This window comes from Coregonus clupeaformis, chromosome 15 (assembly GCF_020615455.1).
Source record: "Coregonus clupeaformis isolate EN_2021a chromosome 15, ASM2061545v1, whole genome shotgun sequence".
In the NCBI taxonomy this organism is placed as follows: domain Eukaryota; kingdom Metazoa; phylum Chordata; class Actinopteri; order Salmoniformes; family Salmonidae; genus Coregonus; species Coregonus clupeaformis.
The window spans coordinates 53,657,202-53,665,147 of NC_059206.1; the positions used below are offsets into that span (position 1 = coordinate 53,657,202).

At 49.7% G+C, this 7,946-nt stretch overlaps 1 long non-coding RNA gene across 1 annotated transcript; it reads right to left on the minus strand.

Annotated features, from left to right (window-relative positions):
• Window positions 1-962: 962 nt before the first annotated feature.
• On the minus strand, window positions 963-6,774 carry LOC121583391. Its single transcript, XR_006003512.1, has 3 exons — window positions 6,734-6,774; window positions 4,515-4,650; window positions 963-1,098 (listed from the first exon to the last, which is right to left on the minus strand). It is a non-coding gene; the product is annotated as an uncharacterized LOC121583391 (long non-coding RNA).
• Window positions 6,775-7,946: the final 1,172 nt, after the last annotated feature.

A 7,946-nucleotide genomic window follows, 5' to 3' on the forward strand; every position in this document is an offset into this window, starting at 1 on the left:
TGTGTTTCTTCCATTTGCGAATAATCGCACCAACTGTTGTCACCTTCTCACCAAGCTGCTTGGCGATGGTCTTGTAGCTCATTCCAACCATGACATCCTTGGAGAGCTCTTTGGTCTTGGCCATGGTGGAGAGTTTGGAATCTGATTGATTGATTGCTTCTGTGGACAGGTGTCTTTTATACAGGTAACAAGGTGAGATTAGGAGCACTCCCTTTAAGAGTGTGCTCCTAATCTCAGCTCGTTACCTGTATAAAAGACACCTGGGAGCCAGAAATCTTTCTGATTGAGAGGGGGTCAAATACTTATTTCCCTCATTAAAATGTAAATCAATTTATAACATTTTTTTCTGGATTTTTTTTTTGTTATTCTGTCGCTCACTGTTCAAATAAACCTACCATTAAAATTATAGACTGATCATTTCTTTGTCAGTGGGCAAATGTACAAAATCAGCAGGGGATCAAATACTTTTTTCCCTCACTGTGTATATATATATATATATATATATATATATATATATATATATATAATTCAATACATTAATATGAGATCTGTATGTAAAACAGCCTGAGCCTGCCTGCCGCTCTGTACCTGTTTATAGCTGCCTTGGATTTCTGACCTCGACCTGCCTTGGCCTGTCCCCTTGTATAATAAATATTCGGAGAACTGTACTATCCGCCTCCTGTGTCTGCATCTGGGTCATATCCTGAGTCGTGATAGTGACTGTGTGTGCATGCGTGTGTGCGTGTGTTTGTGCGTGCGTCAGTGGAGGCTGGGAGACCAACGGTATAGGTGCGGAACGCACAGAGACGGCAAAGCATGTTTCAAAGACAAATAATTTGAACATAAAACATTTATTAAAGACATTTGTAGTCAAATATTATGGGGAATGGGATTGAGAGGGCTTCTTACACAGTGTTGGGAAGGGATCACAGCAGTGATTGAATGAGGGTATGAGGCATGAGTTGAGGTGTTCAGAGGCTTGACTTCAGTGCAGGACAGAGGTTGAGGTGTTCAGAGGCTTCAGTGCAGGACAGGCTCATCATGGATGGATGGTGTTGAAGAGCTCAACTAGTCCACTGAGGGCAGGAAAGGATTTGACTGGGAAGACAAAAAACAATAACACAACACAGTTAGACAAAAGACTAGTCCAAGCAAGGATTAAAATCACATTGAACCGCTGTAGTTTACAACAATTATAATTTCTAAAGTGGAAGTTGGGAGAGTTATAATTGAGCGTTTCAGTGAAAGGTAAGTGAGGGAGGCCCCGCTCTCTCGCTTCCCCAGATGTTTAGTTAATTTTATTCCGATCTCTTATTTTAGCGTTTTCTATAGCCTGTCAACTATGTGTCTGTCTATCCCTGTTCTCTCCTCTCTGCACAGGCCATACAAACGCTTCACACCGCGTGGCTGCTGCCACTCTAATCTGGTGGTCCCTGCGCGCACGACCCACGTGGAGTTCCAGGTCTCCGGCAGCCTCTGGAACTGCCATTCTGCGGCCAACAAGGCAGAGTTCATCTCAGCCTATGCTACCCTCCAGTCCCTCGACTTCTTGGCGCTGACGGAAACATGGATTACCACTGAAAACACTGCTACTCCTACTGCTCTTTCCTCGTCTAACCATGTGTTCTTGCATACCCGAGAGCATCTGGTCAGCGCGGCGGTGGCACAGGAATCCTCATCTCTCCCAAGTGGACATTCTCTCTTTTTCCCCAGACCAATCTGTCTATCTCTTCATTTGAATTCCATGCTGTCACAGTCACTAGACCATTCAAGCTTAACATCCTTGTCATTTATCGCCCTCCAGGTTCCCTTGGAGAGTTCATCAATGAGCTTGACGCCTTGATAAGTTCCTTTCCTGAGGATGGCTCACCCCTTACAGTTCTGGGTGACTTTAACCTCCCTACGTCTGCCTTTGACTCATTTCTCTCTGCCTCCTTCTTTCCACTCCTTTCCTCTTTTGACCTCACCCTCTCACCGTCCCCCCCTACTCACAAGGCAGGCAATACGCTTGACCTCATCTTTACTAGATGCTGTTCTTCTACTAAGCTCACTGCAACTCCCCTCCAAGTCTACAACCACTACTTTGTATCCTTTTCTCTCTCGCTCTCCTCCAACACTACTCACTCTGCCCCTACTCAGATGGTAATGTGCCGTCGCAACCTTCACTCTCTCTCTCCCGCAACTCTCTCCTCTTCCATCCTATCATCTCTTCCCTCTGCTAAATCCTTCTCCCTCCGATCTCCTGATTCTGCCTCCTCAACCCTCCTCTCCTCCCTTTCTGCATCTTTTGACTCTCTATGTCCCCTATCCTTCCAGCCGGCTCGGTCCTCCCCTCCTGCTCCGTGGCTTGACGACTCATTGCGAGCTCACAGAACAGGGCTCCGGGCAGCCGAGCGGAAATGGAGGAAAACTAGACTCCCTGCGGACCTGTCATCTTTTCACTCCCTCCTCTCTACATTTTCTTCCTCTGTTTCTGCTGCTAAAGCCACTTTCTACCACTCTAAGTTTCAAGCCTCTGCCTCTAACCCTAGGAAGCTCTTTGCCACCTTCTCCTCCCTGCTGAATCCTCCTCCTCCTCCTCCCCCTCCCTCCTCCCTCTCTGTGGATGACTTCGTCAACCATTTTGAAAAGAAGGTTGACGACATCTGATCCTCATTTATTAAGTCAAATGACACCGCTGGTCCTGCTCACACTGTCCTACCCTATGCTTTGACTTCTTTCTCCCCTCTCTCTCCAGATGAAATCTTGCGACTTGTGACGGCCGGCCGCCCAACAACCTGCCCGCTTGACCCTATCCCCTCCTCTCTTCTCCAGACCATTTCCGGAGACCTTCTCCCTTACCTCACCTCGCTCATCAACTCATCCTTGACCGTTGGCTATGTCCCTTCCGTCTTCAAGAGAGCGAGAGTTGCACCCCTCCTCAAAAAACCTACACTCGATCCCTCCGATGTCAACAACTACAGACGAGTATCCTTTCTTTCTTTTCTCTCCAAAACTCTTGAGCATGCCGTCTCTAGCCAACTCTCCTGCTATCTCGCTCAGAATTACCTTCTTGATCCAAACCAGTGAGGTTTCAAGACTGGTCATTCAACTGAGACTGCTCTTCTCTGTGTCACGGAGGCTCTCCGCACTGCTAAAGCTAACTCTCTCTCTTCTGCTCTTATCCATCTAGACCTATCTGCTGCCTTTGATACTGTAAACCATCAGATCCTCCTCTCCACCCTCTCCGAGTTGGGCATCTCCGGCGCTGCTCACTCTTGGATTGCGTCCTACCTGACAGGTCACTCCTACCAGGTTGCGTGGCGAGAATCTGTCTCTGCACCACGTGCTCTCATCACTGGTGTCTCCCAGGGCTCAGTTCTAGGCCCTCTCCTATTCTCTCTATACACCAAGTCACTTGGCTCTGTCATATCCTCACATGGTCTCTCCTATCATTGCTACGCAGACGACACACAATTCATTTTCTCCTTACCCCCTTCTGATAACCAGGTGGCGAATCGCATCTCTGCATGTCTGGCAGACATATCAGTGTGGATGTCGGATCACCACCTCAAGCTGAACCTCGGCAAGACGGAGCTGCTCTTCCTCCCGGGGATGGACTGCCAGCTCCATGATCTCGCCATCACGGTTGACAACTCCATTGTGTCGTCCTCCCAGAGTGCAAATAACCTTGGCATGACCCTGGACAACACCCTGTTGTTCTCCACTTACATCAAAGCGGTGACCCGATCCTGCAGGTTCATGCTCTACAACATTCGCAGAGTACGACCCTACCTTACACAGAAAGCGGCACAGGTCCTAATCCAGGCACTTGTCATCTCCCGTCTGGATTACTGCAACTCACTGTTGGCTGGGCTCCCTGCCTGTGCCATTAAACCCCATACAACTTATCCAGAACGCTGCAGCCCGTCTGGTGTTCAACCTTCCCAAGTTCTCTCATGTCACCCCGCTCCTCCGCACACTCCACTTGCTTCCAGTTGAAGCTCGCATCTACTACAAAACCATGGTGCTTGCCTATGGAGCTGTGAGGGGAACGGCACCTCCTTACCTTCAGGCTCTGATCAGACCCTACACCCAAACGAGGGCACTACGTTCATCCACCTCTGACCTGCTAGCCCCCCTACCTCTACGGAAGCACAGTTCCCGCTCAGCCCAGTCAAAGCTATTTGCTGCTCTGGCACCCCAATGGTGGAACAAGCTCCCCCACGACGCCAGGACAGCGGAGTCACTGACCACCTTCCGGAGACACTTGAAACCCTACCTCTTTAAGGAATACCTGGAATAGTATAACAGTAATCATTCTACCCCCCCCCCACTCCCCCACCCCCCCATAAAAAAAAGGGTTGTCCCACTGGCTATCCTAAGTTGAATGCACCAAATGTGTAAGTCACTCTGGATAAGAGCATCTGCTAAATGACTAAAATGTAAAATGTAATAATGCGATTGTGTTTGTGTATGTGATTGACTCTACATACAGTAATGAGAGAATATTATATATTGACAGGGCTACTCACAGAGCTTGGAAAGGAAACATTCAAACATCCAGTGGATGAGAGGGCACATGAGACATGGCTTCAGTTCTTATCAGAGAGTTGACTCTGGTAGTGGAGTGTTCATCCCTTCTTCATCAGGGAACAGGAGGGGACTTAGCTGTAAATACAAATAGCAGATACATTCCATTACAGCAGTGCCATCATAGGTTTGGGAACAAGTTTCTCCATGAAGTTAAACTTAGACATCTCAGAATTCACAAAGTCAAACACAGACTGTGTGCGTGCGTACATGAGAAAGACAGAGACAAACAGGGACTGAATGGAACAACTATGACTCATGTTGGAAGGCAGCGCTCCACTGATAATGAATGGACTCATGGAATCTATTTGTATTGGTCTGGTGGCATGAATGAACAGTGTGTGTGTGTGTACTGTACACCACCATGACTGTCTATAAGTGTACTATACAGATTTCACTTTGAAGTATATGGGGAGGCTCCTCTACTCCAGTTTTCTCACCGGAGCTGCACCATCGCAGACATCATTCATCGTTCTTTGAATTTCCTTTTTCAAATTCATGCAACCTAATACCCGTGATAATGTCTGATTTGGATAATGAAATGTTGTGGAGTTATGCGGTACTGTATATATGTATATGTAGGATCTATGTATTTGTGTATGTACACTGAGTGTACAAAACATTGGGAACACCTTCCTAACATTGAGTTGCACCCCCTTTTGCATTCAGAACAGCCTCAATCCGTCGGGGCATGGACTCTACAAGGTGTTGAAAGCGTTCCACAGGGAGGCTTGCCCATGTTGGCTCCAATGCTTGAAGTGGATTTAACAAGTGACATCAATAAGGGATCATAGCTTTCACCTGGATTCACTTGGTCAGTCTATGTCATGGAAAGAGCAGTTGTTCGGAACCGTGTTTCTAATGTTTTACACACTCAGTGTACGTTACAGTATGTATTTAGATTTTCCTTGCGTATGTGTGTTGTACTGTAGTAGGTTTTGGTTTACCTTGTATGTCTTTGTATGTCTTGTATTTGTATGTGCCTTGTATGTAGTTCTATTGTAGAGGGATGATGAGGGCATTATGTCATCAGAGAACTGATGCTCCAAGGCCATTTATTTAAAGCCTGGTGGTGCTACAACCCTCTACCTATACACCCTCTGATCTTTTGCAGGCAGGCAACACAACCCCCAATAAGACATCCCACTCTCTGGATCTATCCAACCCCCAACATCTCCTCAACCCCTGGAACCATCCAATACTAGGAGCTTGGTGGTGCTACAACCTTATGCCTACACTCATATCTGCACTAGCTGACACCCACATAGCGGTTGTTTTGGCGGTGTCAGAGGTGGAACTGTGTAAGAGCTGTCAAGTCCACAAGCAGTTCCTTGCATTAGCTTATCGCGGACACTGCCATTGGATGCAACAAAACCACCAGACTTTATAATCCGACAAATCCCATGAAGTTCATTGTCACGGTGTCAGTGTAATGCGGTAGACGAAGTCAGGCGCAGGACACAGAACTCAAAGAAAACGTATCTTTACTAAAACACGTAAAGAATCAAAAACCTCCATGCAGGGAGGAATAAACCCGCTCACCAACGACATCCGAAAACAAACAACAAACACGCACAGAACACAATGGGAGCCCCAGGGTTAAATAGGGGCGGAGTAATTATAAGATGGGCAACAGGTGTGAAACAATCTGACAACAACAGGTAGACATAGAACATAGATCGGCAGCAGCTAGTACTCCGGTGACGACGAACGCCGAAACCTGCCCGAGCAAGGAGGAGGGGCAGCCTCGGCAGAATCCGTGACAGTACCCCCCCCCGCCCCCCTGACGCGCGGCTCCAGCCGTGCGTCGAAACCGGCCTCGGGGACGGCCAGGAGGACGCGGCGCGGGGCGAGTGGGATGATTGCGGTGGAAATCCCTCAACATGGAGGGATCGAGGATGTCCCTCCTAGGAACCCAGCACCGTTCCTCCGGACCGTACCCCTCCCACTCCACGAGATACTGCAGGCCCCCCACCCGACGCCTCGAATCCAATATGGAACGAACCGAGTACGCCGGTGCCCCCTCGATGTCCAGCGGGGGCGGAGGAACCTCCCGTATCTCAGACTCCTGGAGTGGACCAGCTACCACCGGCCAGAGGAGAGACACATGGAACGAGGGGTTAATACGATAATTAGTAGGAAGTTGTAACCTATAACATACCTCGTTCAATCTCCTCAGGACTTTGAATGGCCCCACAAACCGCCGATCCAGCTTCCGGCAGGGCAGGCGAAGGGGCAGGTTTCGGGTCGAGAGCCAGACCCGGTCCCCCGGTGCATACACCGGGGCCTCACTGCGGTGGCGGTCGGCGCTCGCCTTTTGCCACCTGATGGCCCGCTGCAGACGTACATGAGCAGCGTTCCAGGTCTCCTGCGAGCGCCGAAACCACTCGTCCACAGCAGGTGCCTCGATCTGGCTCTGATGCCAAGGTGCCAGGACCGGCTGATAACCTAATACACATTGGAATGGAGAAAGGTTAGTGGAGGAGTGGCGGATGGAGTTCTGGGCTATCTCTGCCCAGGGGAGGAAAACCGACCACTCCCCCCGCTGGTCCTGGCAATACGACCTCAGAAACCTACCCACCTCCTGGTTGACTCTCTCCACCTGCCCGTTACTCTCGGGGTGAAATCCGAGACATTCCATGAACGCCCTCCAAACCCTAGAGGTGAACTGGGAACCCCGATCAGACACTATATCCTCAGGTACCCCGTAGTGCCGGAAGACGTGTGTAAATAGGGCCTCAGCCGTTTGTAGGGCCGTAGGGAGGCCGGGCAGCAGAATGAGGCGGCAGGACTTAGAAAACCGATCCACAACGACTAGGATCGTGGTGTTCCCTTGTGAGGGGGGAAGATCCGTCACGAAGTCCACCGATAGGTGGGACCATGGTCGTTGTGGAACGGGTAGGGGTTGCAATTTCCCTCTGGGCAGGTGTCTAGGAGCCTTACACTGGGCGCACACCGAGCAGGAGGAAACATAAACCCTCACGTCCTTAGCTAAGGTGGGCCACCAGTACTTCCCACTAAGACAGTGCACTGTCCGACCTATGCCAGGATGCCCAGAGGAGGGTGACGTGTGAGCCCAATAGATCAACCGATCGCGGACATCCAGCGGTACGTTCTGGGAACCTGGCCTTTAAGAAAGGGTCAAAACAAAACGGGTGAGAAACATGGACCACCTTCCCTGGCGAGGGTTTAATCTCCTCGCTGCCCGGATGTACTCCAGATTGCGGTGGTCAGTCAAAATGAGAAAAGGGTGTTTAGCCCCCTCAAGCCAATGTCTCCACGCTTTCAGAGCTTCGACCACAGCCAACAGCTCCCGGTCCCCCACATCATAGTTGCGCTCCGCTGGGCTGAGCTTCTTCGAAAAGAAGGCACAG